Source organism: Schistocerca cancellata, chromosome 11 (genome assembly GCF_023864275.1).
Source record: "Schistocerca cancellata isolate TAMUIC-IGC-003103 chromosome 11, iqSchCanc2.1, whole genome shotgun sequence".
Taxonomy (NCBI): Eukaryota; Metazoa; Arthropoda; class Insecta; order Orthoptera; family Acrididae; genus Schistocerca; species Schistocerca cancellata.
Genome location: NC_064636.1, coordinates 170,481,434 through 170,506,321, shown reverse-complemented (window position 1 = coordinate 170,506,321; position 24,888 = coordinate 170,481,434).

Below are 24,888 nucleotides of genomic sequence, written 5' to 3'. Positions count from 1 at the left end.
GAGGTACTCAAGGTACCCTCCGCCACACACCGTCAGGTGGCTCGCGGAGTGTGGATGTAGATGTAGATGTAGACCTTGCACGTCAGCAGGGGATTATTCAAGCTGGTGGAGACTCTGTAATGGTGTGGGGAGTGTGCAGTTGGAGTGATATGGGACCCCAGATACGTCTAGATACGACTCTGGCAGGTGACACATACGTAAACATCATCTCTGATCACTTGCATCCATTCATGTCCATTGTACACTCCCACGGATTTGGGCAATTCTAGCAGGACAATGCGAATCCCCACACGCCCAGAATTGCTACAGAGTGGCTCCAGGAACACTGGCCAACAAACTCCACAGACACGTACATTATTGAACATATCAGGGATGTCTTGCAACGTACAATTCAGAAGAGATATCCACCCCCTCGTACGCTTACGGGTTTATGGACAGCCCTGCAGGAGTCACGGAGTCAGTTCCCTCCAGCACTACTTCAGACGTTTGTTGAGTCCGTGCGACGTCATGTTGCGGCACTTCTTCGTGCTCGAGGGGGCCCCACACGATATTAGGATATTGGGCAGGTGTACCAGTTTCTTTGGCTCTTCGGTGTAGATGACAAACGCCTTCACCTACAGCTGTCTGTGCTCCGCAGTTCACAACTGTCAAACGAGCTACCAGGTGTCAGGGATTTCCTTAAGTTGACTCGACTGTACGAGTGTCTTAGTAGTAAGGAATAATATATTTGTTAAAACTATAACACGATCTGGCGTTTTTTCATGCATCTAGGGTCTATAGCGTCATCTCTCTTTAACTACCTGTCATACAGTGATATAGCTGTGTAGGCACTTTAAGTGACAAATGTGGATACTGGCTGCAAAATATGTTGCGCATAGAGTTGGTAGCAAAGAAGTAATCAATTTGAACGTCATGCATGGTGGAACAGTTTTTCACGCAACTCATTTTTTCTGAAGTCATATCTCCTGAACGGTGGTATGTAGGTGGTTCTTAACTCTAGAGCAATTGTTGGCTGACAGTAAGGATAGTATATCTACCAAGACTGGTTTAAAACGGTCTATTAGTGTAGGAGGAGATTTGAAACACACACACACACACATACACACTACATACATACAGCTATTTTTTATAATATGTATGGATCACCAGTTTCGGCACAGCTGCCCATCTTCAGATACAGTTAGAGAGTAACCTGTCGAACATGGAACCGAAGACTCTCATATGAAGGGCTTATCTCAATACGGGTACAAGTCCATTACCTCCACTTTTCTGCCTGTAATGCTTCTGAAATTAATGATCCAAACAAACAGAAAGAAAGGCTCATCTCAAGCAAAAAGCCATATACTTGAATATTTCTGGTATCTCAACTGCAGATTTTTCAGCCCTTATTTAACTTTAGGACTCTGTATCCTAATATCAACAAAAATGGACTTAAATAAGCCCTTCATATGAGAGTCAACATGACAGCTAATTTTCAGTTCTAAGGTCGACCGGTTACTTTGTAACTGTAACAAATGATCTGAAGATAGGCAGCTGCCCCGGAACCGGTCACATGGATATAAAAGGAAGCAAACTGGGGACTGAATTTGGACACTTTTTTTTTAAATATAAGTCATGATCGCGGTAGCTCCGTAAAGACGAATACGTCTAGTTTTGACATCCTTTTCGTTGATTGCGAATGTAGCCCAACTACACTCCTGGAAATTGAAATAAGAACACCGTGAATTCATTGTCCCAGGAAGGGGAAACTTTATTGACACATTCCTGGTGTCAGATACATCACATGCTCACACTGACAGAACCACAGGCACATAGACACAGGCAACAGAGCATGCACAATGTCGGCACTAGTACAGTGTATATCCACCTTTCGCAGCAATGCAGGCTGCTATTCTCCCATGGAGACGATCGTAGAGATGCTGGATGTAGTCCTGTGGAACGGCTTGCCATGCCATTTCCACCTGGCGCCTCAGTTGGACCAGCGTTCGTGCTGGACGTGCAGACCGCGTGAGACGACGCTTCATCCAGTCCCAAACATGCTCAATGGGGGACAGATCCGGAGATCTTGCTGGCCAGGGTAATTGACTTACACCTTCTAGAGCACGTTGGGTGGCACGGGATACATGCGGACGTGCATTGTCCTGTTGGAACAGCAAGTTCCCTTGCCGGTCTAGGAATGGTAGAACGATGGGTTCGATGACGGTTTGGATGTACCGTGTGTGGTGTCACCGCCAGACACCACACTTGCTAGGTGGGAGCTTAAATCGGCCGCGGTCCATTAGTACGTGTCGGACCCGCGTGTCGCCACTGTCAGCACTTGCAGACCTAGCGCCACCACATGGCAGGTCTAGAAAGACGGACTAGCACTCGCCCCAGTTGTACGACGACTTTGCTAGCGACTACACTGACGAAGCCTTGCTCTCATTTGCCGAGAGACAGTTAGAATAGCCTTCAGCTTAGCCATGCCTACGACCTAGCAAGGCGCCATTAGCCTTACAGTGATTGTAATTAACCGTATCTGGAGATAGACTCATTTGTATCGTCAATAGCGATGTACCACAAGGATGAATTAAAGTTAAGTATTCAAGGAGCTGCATATTTTTCTCTATAGCATTCATCAAGTATCCTGTGCCAGAACTCACGCCAGCCGGCGTGTGTGTACGCCTGCCTATCGGTAACCTCACCCTATGTGTAGACCGTCTTGTATAGACACAACAAAACATGGCGACGAGTTAAAAAAGGGTTTTGTTCTTTCTAATTGCTTACATTTACTTGTGTCATGGCTTCGCCACAATCTCCAGATGTACTGTCCGAATTTTATCGCTTGCAGAATCAGCAGACGCAGGCGTTATTGGATGCCCTTGGACAGCTCGTCCAGGGTCAACGTGCACTGCACACCGATGCGGCCGCCGCCGCTTCATCGCTACCGCGGCCACAACACGCAGTTGCACCACCGTTTCGCAACTTTAACGCCGACGACGAGACATGGACGGAATGGTCCCGCCAGTCTGGATTCCATCTCGCCGCCTACAGAATTGAAGGTAATGAGCGGCAGCCGTTTTTGCTTTCGTGTGTAGGTGTGTCCACCTACCGTGTGATAGTGAAATTGTTTCCCCGACGCGACGTAGCAACTCTGTCCTACGAAGAAATTGTGTCTGCTTTAGATGCCTATTTCAAAGAAACAGTCAATGTAGTTGCAAAAAGGTATACGTTCTTTCGTACAAAACGTACGGCCGGTCAGACTAATAGGGAGTGGGTTGCAACTTTGCAAGGCCTTACTAGGGATTGCGCTTTTGAATGCGACTGTGGCCTTCCTTATTCAGATACAATGGTGCGTGATGCAATAGCACAGAACGTTTCTGATGTTCGCATAAGGGAACAGATATTGAAACTAGTTAATCCCTCCCTTCAACAAGTGATAGACATACTGGATAGGCAAGACACACTTGACTTTGCTCAGGAATCATTTGAAACTTCGCCAGCTGTGTGTCGCATTAACCGGCCCGCCGGGCGCGCTGCAAGGAACTGTAAACAGCCTTCGCGCACGCCAAGCGCACAACCATGTGCCCCGCGAAAGCGAGCAAATGCAGTGCTGAAATCATGCCCGCGGTGTGCAACTAGACATCCGCGTGAGAACTGCCCGTCACGCCAAGCTATTTGCTTTTTCTGTAATAAGAAAGGACATGTTCAAAGTGTTTGCCAGAAAAAGCTTTGATCGGACACTACCAACCGTTCCAGGCCCTTTGCTTCGCTCCGGAATCGAACCAAGGACACTCCGGCTCGGGAACCTTCGCCCATGGACATTCATGTAGTTAATGCCACTCCGCCCAGTGCTACTCTCTCTAACAGTGACTGTGTTCGTCCCACAAAAAGTGTGCGTCGACGTCGACGGCAATCCCGTCACGTCGCAAGTGATTCTGTCCCAGTGTCTGTTCAAGTTGCACAAAACAGTCGCTCTTGTCGTCGGCAGGACAATAAACTTTTTGTAGATTTGGACTTTGCCGGACAGGTGATACCATTCCAGCTCGATACCGGAGCTGCAGTTTCATTGCTCAATCACGCCACGTACAAACAACTGGGCGCACCGCCGTTGCGTGCCGCAAAAGTTCAGCTCACTAGTTATTCAGGACAGCATATCCCTGTGTTAGGACAGTGCAGCCTTCTTGCAACATACAAGGGACAAACAAAACTTGTGTCATTTTACGTTCTTCGTTCTTCTGCTGCAGTGAACTTGTTTGGTTTAGATTTATTTCAATTGTTTAACTTGTCTATCGTACATCAGGTCCTATCAGTGACCCAGACTGTGCCTTCAGCCAGTGTTTCTCGACTATGTGAGGAATTTGCAGACATTTTTGCACCGGGCCTTGGTTGCGCTAAGAACTATGAAGCACATTTGGAACTCAAAGTCAACACGCAACCGAAATTTTTCAGAGCGCGCAATGTTCCCCACGCATTGCGTGATGAGGTCGCAAGAACATTACACGATTTAGAATCACATGGTGTCATTGAACGTGTGCAGGCTTCTCTTTGGGCCTCACCCTTAGTAATTTTGCAAAAACCTTCCGGAAAATTGAGACTTTGCGTGGACTTCAGGGCAACAGTGAATCCACAACTAGTGACTGCTACTTTTCCTTTGCCCCGCCCGGAAGATCTTTTTGACAAACTGTGCCCGGGAAAATATTTTTCAAAGTTGGACCTAGCAGATGCGTACTTGCAAATACCGGTGGACGAAGAATCCCAGCGCGTATTGGTGGTTAACACGCATCTTGGATTGTACAGATTCAAAAGACTGCCATTCGGGTGTGCATCCGCCCCTGCATTGTTTCAGCAATATTTACAAACTATTTGTGCGTCGGTCCCTACTGCAGCAAACTATCTGGACGATATAGTGATCTCCGGAAAGACAGAAGCGGAACATTTACAAAATCTCCGAACATTATTTCAGGTCTTGCGACAGAATGGTCTTCGCTTGAGGAAGGACAAATGTGTGTTTTTTGCTCGTGACTTGCCATATCTGGGACATGTCATTAATGCCCAAGGCATACATCCGAGTCCGGAGCACCTCCGTGCCATACAGGACTTGCCTTCGCCGCAAAATGTGAAGCAGCTACAGAGTGTGTTGGGAAAAATTCACTATTATCATAAATTTCTTCCTCATGCCTCTTCCATTTCAGCTCCGCTTCATCGCTTACGCCGTAAAGGTGTTCCGTTCGTCTGCTCGACGGCATGCGAACGCGCCTTTCGCCAATTGAAATCGGCGTTGCTTTCAAATACTTGCCTTACGCCATTCGATCCCCAGAAACCCCTTTTGTTGATGGTAGATGCGTCGGATTTCGGGATCGGTGCTGTGCTTGCGCACAAAGATGGTTCGCATTATCGCCCTATTGCCTTTGCGTCCAAATTGCTCTCGTCAGCGCAAAGAAATTATTCCCAGATAGAGAAAGAAGCTTTGGCTCTCCTGTTTGGTGTTACAAAGTTTCACGATTTCTTGTATGGTCGTCACTTTACCATCATCACAGACCACAAACCTTTGACATCGCTGTTTCATCCGAACAAGCCTGTACCTCCACGTACAGCGCAGAAGTTCATTCGCTGGTCTATTTTCCTCTCGCAGTACCGCTACGATATCTTGTATCGGTCCACTGCTAAGCACGGAAACGCAGATGCGTTGTCCCGTTTGCCTGTTGCTGAGGATAAAGCATTCGATTCTTCCGAACTTGCTTGCATGTTCATTGATGACGTGGTCGAATCGTTTCTGATCGATTTTCGTCGTGTAGCTACAGCCACAGCTGCTGACCCTGTCCTTGCTACCGTTTTGCGTTTTGTTGCTACGCAATGGCCCTTGTCAAAGTCGCGGATCGCGGATCCGTTGGTTCGCCGATTTTTTGCTCACAAGGAGAGACTTTTTGTACGACGTGGTGTTTTGTTGTTGCGTTCTGATAATGATCAGTCTAGGGTCGTGGTCCCACGTTCGTTACAGTCCTCTGTCTTAAAGCTTCTCCACCAAGGACATTGGGGTATAGTGCGTACGAAACAACTTGCTCGTCAGCACTGTACTTGGTTCGGAATCGATGCTGCGATTACGCATATGTGCTCTTCTCGCATGGCGTGTGCCGAACAACAATCCGCACCGCCGCGGAACTTCTTTGCATGGCCGAAATCCACTTCCCCTTGGCAACGCTTACACATAGATTTTGCTGGTCCATTCTGGAATGCTCGATGGTTGGTTGTTGTCGATTCCTTCAGTAATTTTCCTTTTGTTGTCCGGATGTCTTCCACGACGTCATCTGCCACAACCCAAGCGTTGTCCGCTATCTTTTGCGTGGAAGGTCTTCCACAGACTATTGTTTCCGACAATGGCCCACAATTCATGTCCGCAGAATTTGTCATTCTGCAAGGCCAATGGTCTTCAACATCTGACATCCGCGCCGTTTTCGCCTCAGTCAAACGGTGCCGCTGAACGTTTGGTCCGGACTTTCAAGTCACAGATGTTGAAGTTGAAAGAGTCGCATTCTCGGGAGGACGCGTTGTTGCTCTTTTTGTCTTCGTATCGGTCTCAGCCCCGCGATGGTCGCTCACCGGCTGAGTTGCTTCATGGTCGTCCTCATCGAACCTTGATGTCTTTGCTGCATCCGCCGCATCAGGTTCCTGTGCAGCGGCAGACTCCTGCTTTTGCTCCAGGCGACGTTGTATTCTATCGCAACTATCGCGGTTCACGGCGTTGGCTCGCAGGGCGCATTCTTCGCTGCCTCGGCCGCGCGATGTATTTGGTTTTGGGGGCCTCTGGTGAGGTGCGTCGGCATCTCAATCAGCTGCGCCTCTGTCGTCGCCTGGGTTCTGCCGCTCCCCGTCTGCTTTCAGCGACGGAGCCGTCCGGTCAGCGCCCTGGGGACCCATCTACTGGCTCGCCTCATCCCCAGGTGTTACCGACGATGCCTTCCATTTTGCCCCATGGCGTCGCGCCGCCGCCGCAGCCGCCGCCCGCAGTGGACGCTTTGCTGCAGCCGCCAACCGCCTCCCTGGGTCACGCGCCGCCGATCGCTTCCCGTGACCAGCTGTCATCCTCCATGGACCTCTTGCCCGCTCCGGACCACATGGCGTCGTCGCGCGTCGGATACCCCGACGCAATGGAGGTCGACCCTTCGGTCACTCCTGTCTCTTTACGGGCGCATACGCCGCATGTTGACGTGCACCCTGGACTAGGTTTCCAGGCGTTTCCTAGCTCCCCTCGGAGCGAATGGCCGGGTGCGGGTGGCACAGCCTCGCCTGTTGTTAGGCTCCCCACCTCATCGCATACGTCAACATGGGGCCCTCCCCACGGCGGGCGGAAGCCTTATAACACGACCGTTCGCCGATTTGCGGGGGAGGAATGTGGTGTCACCGCCAGACACCACACTTGCTAGGTGGTAGCCTTTAAATCGGCCGCGGTCCATTAGTACGTGTCGGACCCGCGTGTCGCCACTGTCAGCACTTGCAGACCTAGCGCCACCACATGGCAGGTCTAGAAAGACGGACTAGCACTCGCCCCAGTTGTACGACGACTTTGCTAGCGACTACACTGACGAAGCCTTGCTCTCATTTGGCGAGAGACAGTTAGAATAGCATTCAGCTAAGTCCATGCCTACGACCTAGCAAGGCGCCATTAGCCTTACAGTGATTGTAATTAACCGTATCTGGAGATAGACTCATTTGTATCGTCAATAGCGATGTACAACAAGGATGAATTAAAGTTAAGTATTCAAGGAGCTGCATATTTTTCTCTATAGCATTCATCAAGTATCCTGTTCCAGAACTCACGCCAGCCGGCGTGTGTGTACGCGTGCCTATCGGTAACCTCACCCTGTGTGTAGACTGTCTTGTATAGACACAACACCGTGCACTATTCAGTGTCCCCTCGACGATCACCGGTGGTGTACGGCCAGTGTAGGAGATCGCTCCCCACACCATGATGCCGGGTGTTGGCCCTGTGTGCCTCGGTCGTATGCAGTCCTGATTGTGGCGCTCACCTGCACGGCGCCAAACATGCATACGACCATCATTGGCACCGAGGCAGAAGCGACTCTCATCGCTGAAGACGACACGTCTCCATTCGTCCCTCCATTCACGCCTGTCGCGACACCACTGGAGGCGGGCTGCACGATGTTGGGGCGTGAGGGGAAGACGGCCTAACGGTGTGCGGGACCGTAGCCCAGCTTCATGGAGACGGTTGCGAATGGTCCTCGCCGATACCCCAGGAGCAACAGTGTCCCTAATTTGCTGGGAAGTGGCGGTGCGGTCCCCTACGGCACTGCGTAGGATCCTACGGTCTTGGCGTGCATCCGTGCGTCGCCGCGGTCCGGTCCCAGGTCGACGGGCACGTGCACCTTCCGCCGACCACTGGCGACAACATCGACGTAGTGTGGAGACCTCACGCCCCACGTGTTGAGCAATTCGGCGGTACGTCCACCCGCCCTCCCGCATGCCCACTATACGCCCTCGCTCAAAGTCCGTCAACTGCACATACGGTCCACGACCACGCTGTCGCGGCATGCTACCAGTGTTAAAGACTGCGATGGAGCTCCGTATGCCACGGCAAAGTGGCTGACAGTGACGGCGGCGGTGCACAAATGCTGCGCAGCTAGCGCCATTCGACGGTTGCTGGTGTGTCCGCTGTGCCGTGCGTGTGATCATTGCTTGTACAGCCCTCTCGCAGTGTCCGGAGCAAGTATGGTGGGTCTGACACACCGGTGTCAATGTGTTCTTTTTTCCATTTCCAGGAGTGTATTAGGAACGGTGCGGTTGTAAGATGGAAAGTAATCTGTCTGGATCAAGTACTTACGATCTCTCTTTCAATCATTACAAGGTGAGTTTCAAGAAACTGGGCATGCGAAGAATAAATGAAGCCAGGGAAAAAGAACAGCACCCGATGATGCGGCTAATTGAAATGAAAACCTAAAGCGTGCAAAAGAACACCTACAGTTTGTATTAAAAATGTGACATGCGACAGGAGTTATCCTAGCGTTTTGACAAACGTCAGCGTGTTGTGACTTCACAGAGAAGGAGGCTGGGGGAGCGCAGAGCTGGCCGCCCCATTGTGGACTGCGAAGAGGTCGGGCCTGCAGCACGCGTCTGCTCCACACGCGGCAGGCGCCATATTTACAGGGCTATTACAAATGATTGAAGCGATTTCATAAATTCACTGTAGCTCCATTCATTGACATATGGTCACGACACACTACAGATACGTAGAAAAACTCATAAAGTTTTGTTCGGCTGAAGCCGCACTTCAGGTTTCTGCCGCCAGAGCGTTCGAGAGCGCAGTGAGACAAAATGGCGACAGGAGCCGAGAAAGCGTATGTCGTGCTTGAAATGCACTCACATCACTCAGTCATAACAGTGCAACGACGCTTCAGGACGAAGATCAACAAAGATCCACCTACTGCTAACTCCATTCGGCGATGGTATGCGCAGTTTAAAGCTTCTGGATGCCTCTGTAAGGGGAAATCAATGGGTCGGCCTGCAGTGAGCGAGGAAACGGCTGAACGCGTGCGGGCAAGTTTCACGCGTAGCCCGCGGAAAATTGGCTCATGCCAGAACTGGAGACCGACAGCGCCGGCTTCATCTTTCAACAGGATGGTGCTCCACCGCACTTCCATCATGATGTTCGGCATTTCTTAAACAGCAGATTGGAAAACCGATGGATCGGTCGTGGTGGAGATCACGATCAGCAATTCGTGTCATGGCCTCCACGCTCTCCCGACTTAACCCCATGCGATTTCTTTCTGTGGGGTTATGTGAAAGATTCAGTGTTTAAACCTCCTCTACCAAGAAACGTGCCAGAACTGCGAGCTCGCATCAACGATGCTTTCGAACTCATTGATGGGGACATGCTGCGCCAAGTGTGTGAGGAACTTGATTATCTGCTTGATGTCTGCCGAATCACTAAAGGGGCACATATCGAACATTTGTGAATGCCTACAAAAACTTTTTGAGTTTTTGTATGTGTGTGCAAAGCATTGTGAAAATATCTCAAATAATAAAGTTACTGTAGAGCTGTGAAATCGCTTCAATGATTTGTAATAACCCTGTATTTGTATTATAACCTGCAGTATGCTGTTTCACGGTAACGGCGCACTGAAGACGTCACCCTTATCGTTAAACTATCTCACTACCCGCTGCTTCGCTCGTGTAGACTGTATGGCATGCATAGATTTTCTTTTTGTTTCTATTTAATCGAATTTTTGTGTCGTTTTCACGCTAATTAAGACCGCGGTCTTTCCCGAATGTACTTCTGACCAAAAAACGATTCTGGTAGCTGGAGTCCGAAGTTATTGTTAATCACGCCTTTGGCGTTTCTTGGGGACATATTTCCATAGCAACTTCCGGCCCCTAACAAACATTTCTTAATATATAACCAGGAATTGAAATACCAATATTCATCAGTTTAGCTATAAAATTTTTTTTAATGTAACGAAATATTTTCTCAAAAATTTTGCGCACCATTAGGGGCTGAATTTCCAGAAACACCGAAACAAGTATTCTTCTATTTCTAACCGAGCAGTCAAATACCAATTGCCCAAGTGGCATAAATAATAAAGAGGTACTTTAATGCAAAGCAGATAAAAGTCAGTCTTGCGAAGATAAGTCAGTTATGGGTGAAAGAGCCAGACTCAAAGAATCAATGTCTTATTGAGAATGTATTACTATTTAAAAGCAGTAATAAGAGAAAAAATAATTAGATTTCATTAAGAAAAGACAAAGGTCTTAACTTCTTTATTCACTTGACGTTTGTTTCAAGGATTTAAAAAGAAAGAAATAGGGAAAAGGGGCAATAAGAATAACGTTTACAGACTGTGAGAGAATTAGTAGTATCGCAGACATAGCTATCGCTATATCGGTGGTTTGCAATGAAATTATAACTTTGGTTGCTACGTTCGGTATTCTACATCTACATTTATACACCGCAAGCCACCCAACGGTGTGTGGCGGAGGGCACTTTACGTGCCACTGTCATTACCTCCCTTTCCTGTTGCACTCGGGTACGGTTCGCGGGAAGAACGACTGCCGGAAAGCCTCCGTGCGCGCTCGAATCTCTCTAATTTTACATTCGTGATCTCCTCGGGAGGTATAAGCAGGGGTCCGCAGTTCGTGGTCGAGCGGTAGCGTTCTCGCTTCCCGCGCCCGTGTTCCCCGCTCGCTATCGTGCGTCCCAGGTAGAAGGGAACTTCCCGGCCCCTCCACCCCCCCCCACCCCCCCGCCCCACCGGTCGCCAACGAGAGCGACCCCGCAGCGCTCAGGTGGACGCGCAGCTGCAGCTGCTTCGCCTCGGCGAGTATGAAACTTTGTACCTTTAACGTTTAGAAATCGGAAAATGATGGCGACGCTCAATCGTGAAGACACGATCCAGTGCACGTTTGATAGGAATTTGGAGAAGCAGACTGCTTTCGACATCCACAATTGGATAATGGATGACGTAAAAGTGCCGATAGAGGACATTCTTGGAATTCAGTTGGACTTTATTCTGTACGCTCTGTTTATAAAAATAGGAAATCCCGCAGAAATTGACAGAGTGGTGAATACAAATGGGGGAACTTGGAAATTTAAACACAGAGATGGGTCACTAAGCAACGTTCAGATGCAGCCTTCTGGCTGCGGGATCCGTAACGTCAAAATCTACAATTTACCGTTTCAAGTACCGGACGAGGAAATCATTAAGAGCTGTAGGCTTTATGGGAACGTTTTTGGACTAACGAGAGAAAAATGGGGGAGTGGTTACCGAATACAGGTGGACTCGGGCGTCCGAACGGTAAAAATGGACCTCAGGAAACATATCCCGTCTTTCATTTACGTTTGCGAGCACAGGGGTTTCGTTTCGTATACCGGACAGTCGCAGACCTGCTCCATCTGTCACGCTACAGGACATGTGAGAAATGGATGCAGTACAGCTGCCCCGAGAAGATACGTACGCTGGGAGAGCACAGAATCTCGCTGCCGAATTTCCCCCGATTAGGGACGCTGACGCTGGCGCGCCACAGCAGGGGCAGCCGCGGGCAGCGCCAGCGCTCCCCCCCCCCCCCCCCCATCCACACGGGCGAGGGTGAACCGGTCCCTGTCCCCGCTACGGGCCAGCCGGCAGGAAACGCAGATAGCGAGCGAGCGAGTCCCCAGTCTGCCTACCCAGCTACGTCACGAGGCACTTCTACAGGCTGTTTCACAACTTAGTACCGGTCCTGCCGCGGCGCGCGTTTTAAATCTTTGTCGACGCCGTGTACAGATACGTCCTGGCAGCGTTTATTTTTAGACAAATGCGTTAAGACCATAATGAATCCAAAACACGATAGATTCTTCCGAAACACAACATTATAGAGTAAGTAATATTAACGTAGGAACGGAAGTCAGGATTCTGCTACAAATACAGAACCGAATGCCTGTTCATGTGAATGTATGTACCCTCCACTGCTATTCGTAAAACGAACCCCGTATGGTGCAATCAATCTGTAGAATTTAAGCCTTGTTCTTACTTTATGTTTCTATTAAGAGCTAGAAATTTCCAGGTAAATCCCATTTTACGCTGTGTCTTACGTAAAACATCTTTCTGCCAAAGAAAACAGAATTTTCTTTACGGCAGTAAGTAATGTCCATAATGTCGTCATTATTTTTTGGTTTATGTGAAAGTCCTCCATCGTTTGTCGAATGACCGATTTTGTGAAACTGCCTATAACGAAGAGTTTCCTCCCAAAATTATCAGTTTTCCTTCGTGGCGGTTCCAGTCAACCACGCGGTTTATTTTCGCGTTTCTTCCTTATGCGTCCTATTGTGGCGAGGCTGACGTTTGCATAAATTGCAGCCCTCTGATTGGCACTGGTAATATTAGCCCACAGTTCTTTTGTGCCGCCTCTTTAACACATGATGTTGTAACATTACAGACAATCGAACGCTCGTTACTCCATAAATACCTCCTCTTCTCCATATTCTGCACATTTTCTTGCAATGCAGGGCGATTATTCATCACTTCCGGATACCGAAGTATATCAGTAAGCATAACAAATTAACTGTCTGACACTGGCAATTAAGATCCCACGAACAGAACGACGTGTATCACTGCTCGCTGATCTACACCGCTAGGCAGGTAACGGGCAACTGATTTTGGGTGCCCCTGTAGGCCAGTGGCAGGGTTCTTCTGGGAAACGCCGCTTCCCCCACCAAAAGCACTGCTCGCTCTTGAGTTTACAGACAGACTATAAAAGGCAGATTAGCGACGCGGCTTCCGAAATCTCCACTCCACCAATGATCCCCTTCTCCGACTCACTTCAGACATAACAAGACACCAGAACCTTGGACAGTGCACGCTCGCTGTCTTTCTGGACATCGAGCGAGCATTCGAGAAAATCTGGCATGACGGACTTTTATACAAGCTGCTTAAGACAGGCTTCCCACCGCAGACACTACGACTAATGAAAACCCTATTAAATGACAGACGCTGCCAAATCCACATCAACCAAACCACCTCATCCCCTTTCCGCCCCGAAGCAGGAGTAGCTCAGGGTGGGATTATCTCCCCCCTGCTCTACTCCCTGTACACCATTGACATACCCACCCCGACAAGAACCACCGAACAACTCCAATTATACGCAGACGACACAGCATACTGGAACTCAGGACCCCCGATAAACACCATCAACAACCAGACAGCGACCTACCTGACAAAAGTAGAAGACTGGATGCGACAATGGCGCATCAAACCCAACCCCACCAAAACCCGACTCATCCTATTCAAACATCGCAACACCCACAAAAAGACAAACCAAAATCCCGACCACATCTCCCTCACGCTGTGGGGCACCCAGCTCCTGCCCTCTTCCAACGCAAAATACCTAGGCGTCCACCTCGACAAGTACCTCAACCTGAGCAACCACATCAAAGAGACCCTGAGTAAAGTCCGCCAACGACAACACCTCATACGACGGGTACAAGGCAAATTTACAGGCTGCAACGACAAGACAGCTGTAAACACCTGCAAAACCTTCGTCCGCCCACTATTTGAATACGCGGCAGCGCCTCTCGCCCGTATCTCCGAGACCCAAGCAGAAAGAATCTTCCGCACCGAAAGACAAGTACTTCACAGCATACTACGACTCCCTCCCTCCACCCCCAGACAAGAGGTCTTTGAGGAAGCAAAAGTCACCCCCGTTCAAACAAGATTAGCCATCCTGAGAGCCCGCTATTGGAAAACCACCCTCACCTCCCGACCTGACCTACACACAATACACACCCACAGAACCAGACACAGAAACAAACCCAAACACAAATACACCTACCCACCAAGAACAATCATAAACAACACCCTCCACACCTTTCCTGACACTATACACCAACACGAACACGCAAGACCATTACACATACAGAACAACGACACTCCCACCCCCCACCCCCCTCACCTCCAGGCGTTGAACCCCGACCGCCCGCCACCATGAACCCTACCTTAGCAACAAAACGGCACATAAACCCGCCTCCACTGTCGCCCTTACTTTTGTACTTTTGTATTTCTGTTTTTAATTTCATTTCTATTACTAGCTCCATTTCTAATTAAGACTTTCACATCTTTGATGTAACCGGCACTGTAATAGTACTAAGGTTGCCCAACTAGAGGGCACAACTATTACACATCGTAGTTCACTGTTTTTATCCAAAATATAAATAAGCTGTAGACATACTAACTATCTTTTAATCAGACATTTAAATGAATCAATTTTATGTTATTAGTGTATTTCCTACTTTGACGATGGCGTCATATTATGAACGCTGATTGGCAGTTGTGAAGTAGTGTGGCAGGAAGTAGGCGGAGCCTCTGCATATTTAAGCTCGTGCTCAGCACTCAAACCATCAGTTGACTGCGTAGCAGCGAGGAGAGCTCCGCCTACCATCCTAAGGGAGCCATGGGTATAATTAATTTTATCTTATCTTGTTAAATTTTGACATCATTAGACACTTTCATTTTATTTAAAGATTGGTATCCAGTATTTCTTAAAATTTATCCACAGGTCTCATGATGGTTCTGTAGAAAGAACCGAAACCGGTTACCTATATCATTAAAACATACATGAGTGATCAAGACTGAACTTTAGTCAAAATATTTTAATTAGTCTTTAAGAGAACAAAACAATTGTATATTGCCAAACACTATTTGTAAAAATTGTAATTAGTCTTTAAGATAACAAAACAATTGTTGTAATGTTGTAACATTAATTTGGTATGCTGATGTGTAAGGTTGTAACTTTAATTTTGGTATACTGATATCGGTGCTAGTTGACAATGAAAGTGGGTTAAAAGCCGTGATCTGTCTGGGGACGTTAACCGTGGATTACTGGGCAACTGTTTCATCAGATATTTAGCAGACTAACATTAATGATAATCTTTTAATAGTCATACAAAACCGGTAAAATATATATATAAAAAGGAGAATTTAAATAAAAAGAAAGAAATCAGTTTATACTTGGAAATTTATTTTAAGATTGTTCATTGCAATTTCAGCATATTATACGTGAGTTATAACTGAGCTGGTGCCTTATTTACGATTGAAAAAAAATGTGAGATTGTAATCTTACGGAACACATAAAATATGGAGCCAAGATTGGGAGACTGCATACTACACTGCATTCATAAAATAACACACGAAGAACATTGAAACATAAGCGAGAAGAAATTAACCACAACCAACAGATTCAGTTTTCACCCAAAGAAATTACGTTCATAGCACAATCCTGTCCGTCATCTAATTACCACACACTGGTATACTAAATTCATATAACTCTTTGTGAAATCTTCCCAAAAAGAATAGCTGAAGGCTACCTTGATGATTACACCGCATGCTTCACGTGGACAACTTGGTTTACACAAAGCGTATAACTCCACAATAATTTTGGTAATTAAAATAAATTCGATCGAAAAGCAATTGACAAAAGAAAAACCTTGAACTGGTTACTAACGTCTTAGTATTAACCTGATGGGTCAAACAGTTATATAAGCACGTGGTAGTGGTCTCGCAAAGTACACCCCACGTGGGTTGAACATAAAGAAAAGCATAAAGAAAAGTTGCTATATTAAAAAAAATATTCTCAAGACGAGACGTTATAATCTCACGCACATTCGGATTTAAGATTGATGAACTTATTTAGAGTTACTGATCAACACATGGAGAACTTTCCTTAAACATACACATTAAAAAGAACAATGGTTATTTACACGCCAAAACATTTATACCACTTCGCACACCTGAAAAGAGACTCGCAATTATACATTTATCATACTCATATATTCACACATAAAACAGTAAGAAAATTTCACCTAAAATTACGTTATCACAACAATTAATCACGCAGATGACTCTGAGAAGGTTAAAAATGTTTGCATTATACAGGTTATATTACATTTTCTTACCCATTTTGCTGCGATTTCGTTCCTTCTTTACGTTACCTTTCGCTTCCAAATCAGTTATTTCGCCTGTGGTGGTTATTCTGGATTCATTTCTCATGAATGGCAAAATTGTGGTCACCTCTATTCTGTAAAACAGTATCATCTTAACATATTGAACCTACAACAGACACAAAAGATCCGAATCCTCCTGTAGTTTAAATGACAAATGTTTTGCTTTATCCTTATTACCTTAAACCAAGCTTTCCTTCGTTCCCATAATCAAAATTATTTAATCATCCTCTACCTTCAAGAGGGAAATTTCCTCAGTACAAATCATATAGGCTGCAGTGCATCCCGCACCAGCGAAAACAGTAAGCTGTAATGCTCACAGCATCAGCAAAACCCATAAACGTCGCTTTTCTAGGACAAGTATTAACGCAGAATAATTTTTTAGGCTTTGGCTCAACATCAATCAAGACTACAAAAAGGATCCATATTTCCGTTCCATTCTCCATTTGCTGAAAAGCTGCTCGTATTTGACTACCACAATAATATTTCAGAGCCACGTAAATTACACAAACCACAATTCTTCTTTCACCTTGAAGGGAATCAATATACTTACGAAATCCACAGACAGCACTTTACGTACTCAGCTATAAAGAACAAAAAAGACATATATCATCAATATTAACATATCATCGCATGTTGGAAGCCAATGGTTCAACAATCGTATTATCGCATCCTGTTTTCAAGATTCCAAACTTACTCATTCCTTTCTCAGAGTTCTCCTATCTTAAAATATTCATACAGCACGCATACTATAGTAAGAGATCCTCATTTATACTGACAGATAAAGAATAGTAATAGGTAGATAGTAGCACTGAAAGCAGAAAATCGGAAACAAGGCTACTAACAGCTGGGGACCTGGGTTTGCCAGACCCATAATACCCACAGATCGGATATTCCCCTGAGTTTTGCATTAATTCAGCAACGATCTTGCTTTCCTCAGGAGCGACTCTTTTCAATTTACACACAAAAAAAACATAAACAGCCTTTTACTCGTTCACAAAGAAACCTTTTATCTTCACGTTTGAATCAAACTAAATCCTAATTGCACAAGGAAAGAAAAATAACTAAAAACGTCACTTCAATCAATCACATAGAAACAGCTTTATCATTATTTTTACTAACATATTATTCAAAATGCATACGTCACAAATTTAAACTAATCAATTATTTCTCCCCACCGTCCTCTCTACTTCTCACTGTCCTTTCTACTCATTTGCCATGTCGCTCATTTGTTCCGATTGGGCGCCTTCTGCGCTGATCGTTTGTCATTGCCGGTTTCGTTCATTTCCATTTGCTGGATTATGTCTAGGGTTAGCCGGCCGAATTTCAACATCATGAGGTGCTCCGCCTACAGTCCTATTCCCACCGTATTCATCATAGTGTCGATTCTGGTTGCCGTACCCGTAGCGTTCACGATCTTGTCTACGTCCTCGATCATTTCCGTTGTTCCACCTGTGTTCGCGACTGTTACCCCAGTTTCTATACGGCCTGTCCCGATTATTGTTCCGTTCGCGTCGCGACGACCAGTCACGCCGTTGATTAGTAATACGGCCACGACTGCGGTCGCGCTGCTGTGCCCCGTAATAACTTTGTGCCTGATTAGGCGGGCATTCTCCTGTATTGTATTCCAACTCTTGGAGAAGCGTCTTGAACGTTTCCACGTCCTCTTTGCATCGTCCCGCAAGAATGACGTGCCGCAAGTGCATCGGCAATTTGGTGATGCATATCCTAATTAGTTCCGCAGGCCCGTATGGGTCGTATAGGAATTGATTTGCCTGCAGCATGTGGTCGAATAGGCGTGCAGGGCTGCCGAAACCAGACTGGTTCAAATTTGGCAGCATAATTATGCCATGTTTGACCCTATCTTGTGCCGCTTCCGACCAATAGGCGGACAGAAAGGCTTGTCGAAACTCCCGAGTGGAGTTGCAGTGACGCGCTGCCGACCTCATGCGAATCGCCGGTTCGCCTTCCAAATAGCCACACATATATTCTATCTTATGTGAACTTGCCCAGTCGGGAGGAAGACAGAACTCAAATTGCTCGAGCCAAGCTCGTGGATGTATTCCTTTTTGCGAATTTCGGAATATCTCAAACTTTCTCACCGTAAGGAAATGTTTGAAATCAAATCCCCGCATTTCCTCCTGGCGAGGCCCTTGAATGTTTCTGTTTCTCTCATGTCTGCCCCTTAAATTACATTCTTCCCTGTCGTCAAAATCTCCCTCGTGGCCGGAGTCCCTCTCTGCACTGTTCGTACGGCTATTTTTAGTGCTATTGGCGAGTTCGGAATCACACGCCATGCGGTTTTCCAGATGCGCCACGCGTTCTTGTAATTCGCCTGTTACAGCTTTGTGTTGTCTGTTCACTTCAAACTGTCCCTTCTGAAATCTAAGAAGCGAACGCACTTCTTCGGTCTCTGCGGCCGCTACCGGTGTAGTATTGTTCTCACTTTCCGTCAGCTTCATCGTATCTACAGTGTCCGCTAATGCCGCAATCTTATCATCAATTTGTCTCTTGTCCTCCGCCCCAGTCTGCTTCAATTGTTCTATTTGCTGTTCCAACGCGTGGATCGCTAAACTGTTGTCCGCTATTGTGTTGCTAAGGGACGTGGGACAATGCGTTTCCGCCTCTTGGACACTCGACAGTACCTGCTGGTGTTCCCTTTGGCATTCTTCCCTCAGCTCTTGGAAATTCCTAAGTAGCCGTTCTTCGCTTTCTTTAGATTCGGTATCGCCCCTACGCTTGCTCTGTTCTAAAGCTTGCAGACGATCATCGATTTGTTCAAATGTACGGCCTAATTCTTTCATAATATCACTTTTTATCTCACTTGCCAGATTGTTTATTCTTTGTGAGATATCATCGGACACTCTCTGCATCGACTTGTCGACTTTATTTGTCTGCTGGATTAGTTTTTCGTCTATTTGTTCGCCTAGCTCGCGGATCGATTTTTCGGATGATTCTTTTTGTTCTCGGAACGATTTTTCAAATGATTCTTTATTTTGTTGCAATAAGGCTTTCATGAGTTCTGCCAAATCAATTTGGTTAGTTGGAGGCAAATTAATTTGTGGCTCTGATGTGAGCCCGTTCGTCCTGTCTTGCATTTCGTCTGAAGTATTCCCCATTGCATTTTCGGAACCGCCCGACGCGTTAACATTCGAAATTAAATTATCCCCTTGGTCCATGTTGCTTAGGTTGTCGGACCGCTTACTTTTAGTTTGGTTACGTGTCTGCATTAGTTCAATTTATGCCCGGTACGCAACACACTAATCAGAATAAATGTGTCCCACAAAAATTACGACAGTCACACGAAAGATACCCAACCTAGTACGCACTTTTTCACACGCAAAACAAATTTTTTTATCTTAGATCGAAACAGTGGAATTTACAAGCGAGAATAAAAAACACACAGACATATAAAACACACAAGTATAAAAAACAAAACAAGACAAACAACGCAACGCCGATCAACAACGCCGTGAATCTTTTGAAAGTCTGCTCGGAAACAACGCAGAAGTTGTTTGAGCGCTGTAGGGAAAAAAAATTAAGATTATAACACGCTCGCAATCTAACATTTCAGAGATTCCAGAGTCTAGCGGAATCACAGAACAGGGTCGCCATGTGTAATATTGTAACTCTAATTTTGTTATGCTGTAATTGTAATATTGTTACTTTAATTTTGTTATGCTGTAATTGTAATATTGTAACTCTAATTTTGGTATACTGATATCGGTGCTAGTTGACAATGAAAGTGGGTTAAAAGCCGTGATCTGTCTGGGGACGTTAACCGTGGATTACTGGGCAACTGTTTCATCAGATATTTAGCAGACTAACATTAATGATAATCTTTTAATAGTCATACAAAACCGGTAAAATATATATATAAAAAGGAGAATTTAAATAAAAAGAAAGAAATCAGTTTATACTTGGAAATTTATTTTAAGATTGTTCATTGCAATTTCAGCATATTATACGTGAGTTATAACTGAGCTGGTGCCTTATTTACGATTGAAAAGAATGTGAGATTGTAATCTTACGGAACACATAAACTATGGAGCCAAGATTGGGAGACTGGATACAACACTGCATTCATAAAATAACACACGAAGAACATTGAAACATAAGCAAGAAGAAATTAACCACAACCAACAGATTCAGTTTTTACCCAAAGAAATTACGTTCATACCACAATCCTGTCCGTCATGTAATTACCACACACTGGTATACTAAATTCATATTAACTCTTTGTGAAGTCTTCGCAAAAAGAATAGCTGAGGGCTACTTTGATGATTACACCACATGCTCCACGTGGTCAACTTGGTTTACCCAAAGCGTACAACTCCACAATAATTTTGATAATTAAAATACATTAGATCGAAAAGCACTTGACAAAAGAAAAACCTTGAACTGGTTACTAACGTCTTACTATTAACCTGATGGGTCAAACAGTTATATAAGCACGTGGTAGTGGTCTCGCAAAGTACACCCCACGTGAGCTGAACATAAAGAAAAGTTGCTATATTGAAAATATAGTCAAGACGAGACGTTATAATCACACAAACATTCGCATTTAAGATTGATGAACTTAGTTAGAGTTACTGATCAACACGTGGTTCCACTTTACTCACAAAGTAGTAACAAAGCAACTACCGCAAAATAATCTGAATTTAACACGAGAATTACACTCCGCTGCACTTTAAGATAGCATTAGATATTTTAGAGCTAAACCTGAAATCAAGGTGATTAAATTTTCAGTTAGGCTGAACTTAAGAAATCCATTGTCCTACGGACTTAACAGACACGCGCTTAGCCGGAGATCTTACCACTTCAGACGCTCGCCACGGCCACACAGCAACTACCTACTACTGAGCGTACTTCCTGAGGGTCTCACAAAGACCAACGGAAGTGGCCAGAGGGGCAGCTTCCTATACCAACATGACAACGGACGGACAGGACCATACTAAGGATAGAAACCTCTTTGCTTTTAGGAAGCGTAGCTACCTGTTCCGACGTTGGTCCTACTGTTCTCTAGCAGACAGCCTTGTCTGCTACCCTCAAGCATGCAACTAGAAATACATATGCTCATTCATCCTCTCACACAAAAGGGAAGGGGGATGACAGTATCTTATCATATACAGTATATAAAAGAAAGCGGGTGTAGGTTCCGTATGAGACTGTGTGACATGAATTACATATAAGAATTACATATAAACTGTGCTTTAAAGTGTAGTAGTGTGACAGATCGTTCTTGTTTATGTGTAAAAGTAACACGTTCCACTGCTCAGTCTCCTCCCAGATAGTCAGAAACGCCACAGTACATTTAGAAGAGGAATTTATTCCATAAATGGCAACAGATTTAAGAAATTAAACATGAAAGGAATCCAACAGAGACCTTTCATTGTATATTGCCAAACACTATTTTAGGAAAACTGTAATTAGTATGTAAGTTAGCAATAAGTAGAAAATAAATAAAGAAAAGAAAAATGTAATACCCTCATCTCTGGCCCCAGTAGAGCAACAAGCTCTCCAGCGGCACATCCGCCTCCCTTGAGGGGCTCCGGAAAGGCTCAAAATCATGAAAAGTTCAATTTTTACTTTTTTGCGTTTTCTGAATCTGCAGACTATTACCTTTTAATAGATATATAATTTATTCAATTCCAAAGACTACAACTATTTTTAAATTTTTTTTGAAATGTGTTCTACATGGGCGTGACCCACTGTGGCGCTGTTAAACTGCTGTCAAATGGTGTTATTATTAACGTCCGTGTTTATCAGGTACATTTTAGTGATGTGAGATAAAGTATGTGTTGTGGCTAACCTGTGATGGTTCAATATATATCGCTGGTGTGATTGTCTATTGTTTCATGTTTATTTACTCTGTCGTTATCTGGAAAATATTCGTAATTAATTCTGTTTCTTGAGTCTCTGTTTTGTTGAAGTATAATAATGAGTAAAAGTAAAGTTATTAGAAATCCTCTGAAGGCTTTTAAGAAAAGGAGAAATGTTGGAAAGCCAAAGGTATGTGTTATTACTGTAAATAACAACATTCTAACATGGTACGAGCGATGGTTGCTTTAGACAGGGCTGTAAAGAGTCTAGAAATACAAGCAAGAGTAAACAGGAGGAGGAACAAGAGGAAGCTGGAGGAGGAGTTGGCAGAGGATGAAGATGATCCATCCTATGGACCTGGAATGCACTAAAAAGTTAATCCAATCTTTGTCGCTCGATTGCCAAAACTTTTATTTTCTCATACTAATTACATGTTTTCTAAGGATCTTCCAAACATATTTGTTTCAAACTTTCAGTAAATGTTACACAGTACCTTCTGCATAATTTAACACAGCCTTTTTCCAAAAAACTGTATATTTTTTAATATATAAATAAAAAATTGCAAAAAAATGTTGTGAATTTTCATTACAATTGAAAAAAAAATCATCTTTAATAACTGAACTAAAATTTTGTAAAATCCCTGTGTTAAGTTGTAGCCCATATTCCAATAAATAATGTGTAAAAAGTTCAACTTCCTACCTCAAATACTTTGTGAGGAAAGATGTAATTTATAAGCGTTATTTTAACATTGCAAGTATAGGGCGTTCCGGAGCCCCTTAATGAGCGGAAATGAATAGTATAAAAAAAAATTAAAAAATTAAAAAGAATAAAAAAATAAAAAAACGCCAGCTCGGACGAGGCGGAGCAGCAAGGTCAGCCGATGACGGAGCGCGCGCCACAACAACAGGTGCAGCAGGAACTGCGAGAGGACCAGGCCACCGAAAACATGCAAGTCGACGCGACGACGGCCGCACAGTCCCGACCGTGGAGCAGACGCGCGAGCAGTGGGTGAGGGAGAAGAGCGACCACCTGAGGAAAGTCTTAAAGCTCAGCCAAAACGACGACGTCACCGCAGAGTCCTCCACCAGGGGAAGCGGTGACAAGCCGAAAAAACAACAAAATACAGACGACGAACAGACACAGACGACGAAAATGGTAAACAAACCCGCAAAGAAAAACGAGAAAAGACGCAGCTCCAACTCGTCACAGGACCGAAGAGAAAACAGCCAGAGAGGTGTCCGCATGGACACGGACTACAGCACCGACTGATAAACTAAATGAGCAGGCAGGCAAATACAATCTATAAACCTGTCACAGTTAACATAAATAAAATGAGCACACCTTTAAAAATTCGAGCCCTCGCGGACTTCCTACGCCATAGAAGAACAGACGATGCACTATTGCGAGAAGTGGTTACGACTAAAATAAACCAGATACCAGGATACGTGGCAATCACAAATGTAGACCCAGAATGCCAATGCGGTGCGGGAATAATGGTACGGAACGGGATCGACTTTGGCGGGACTAAAATGTTGCCAAGCGGCCGAGGGATAGCGCTAAACATGGAAGAGACGCTCTTTATCAACATACACGCACCTTCTGGCACAGACAACAAGCGAGCAAGAAGCACCTTCTATAATGAAGAAGCAGCCGAACTGCTGATGCAGAACAATAACATCATCATCATTGGAGGAGATTTTAACTGTGTCGCCGCAGCTGAAGACCGAATACCCGTAGCAAAGATGTGCCCAGAACTGCAAGAACTGATCCGACGACTGAAAGTAGAAGATTCGTGGCGCCTTCTCCATCCAACACACACTGAATTTACATACCACCACAAAAATGGTAAAAGCAGACTGGACCGTATATGTGTCAGCAGAGCAGCAACTAAAAGTGTAGCGCACGTCGAAGTCTATCCTGACACCTTTTCGGACCACTGCAGCTACGAATGCAGCCTGCATCTCCAAAAAGGAAAGAACGTCAGCGCAAGAAGCACGTGGAAGCTAAATACGGAACAGCTGCAGGACGCGGAAGTGCGCAAGCAAATAGTGGAAACGTGGCAAGAATGCCTGGCACAGCGCGCACGTGGTGGCTGGCGCGGGCGAAGCCGACAAGGCGCACGCAGCCTGTTGATGAGAGACAGCGCGGGAAAGTCATTCTGGAGCGAAGACCTTGTAAAAAATAACTAGACTCACTGATGGCGCTGCAGTCGCGGGACAATTCGAACCTTCGCCTGGACGCCATTATAGTGGTTGTAGTCTGATGTGTTGTATTGTTGTTTATGAACACCCTGATTCACCGTTGTATACTTGTTGGGGCGTACATACAGTATTTGTTACTCGTAATTCTACTGTCTGTACGTTACAATGAAAAGAAGTACAATGGTGAAGAGTCGTGCAGCGATTAATTGTACAAATAAATTCGAGAAAGGAACGAATATTACATTTCACGGATATGTGAATATTTTAAGGTGTCTTGTATGTCAGTGCACTTGCTTAATAAGTGTGTTGTAACGCGGTATTAGCATAATGTGTGTGCATCTATTTGCAGGTTTCCTTTCTCAAAACCACAGCTGTTACAAAAATGGTTACACGCTGTCAGGA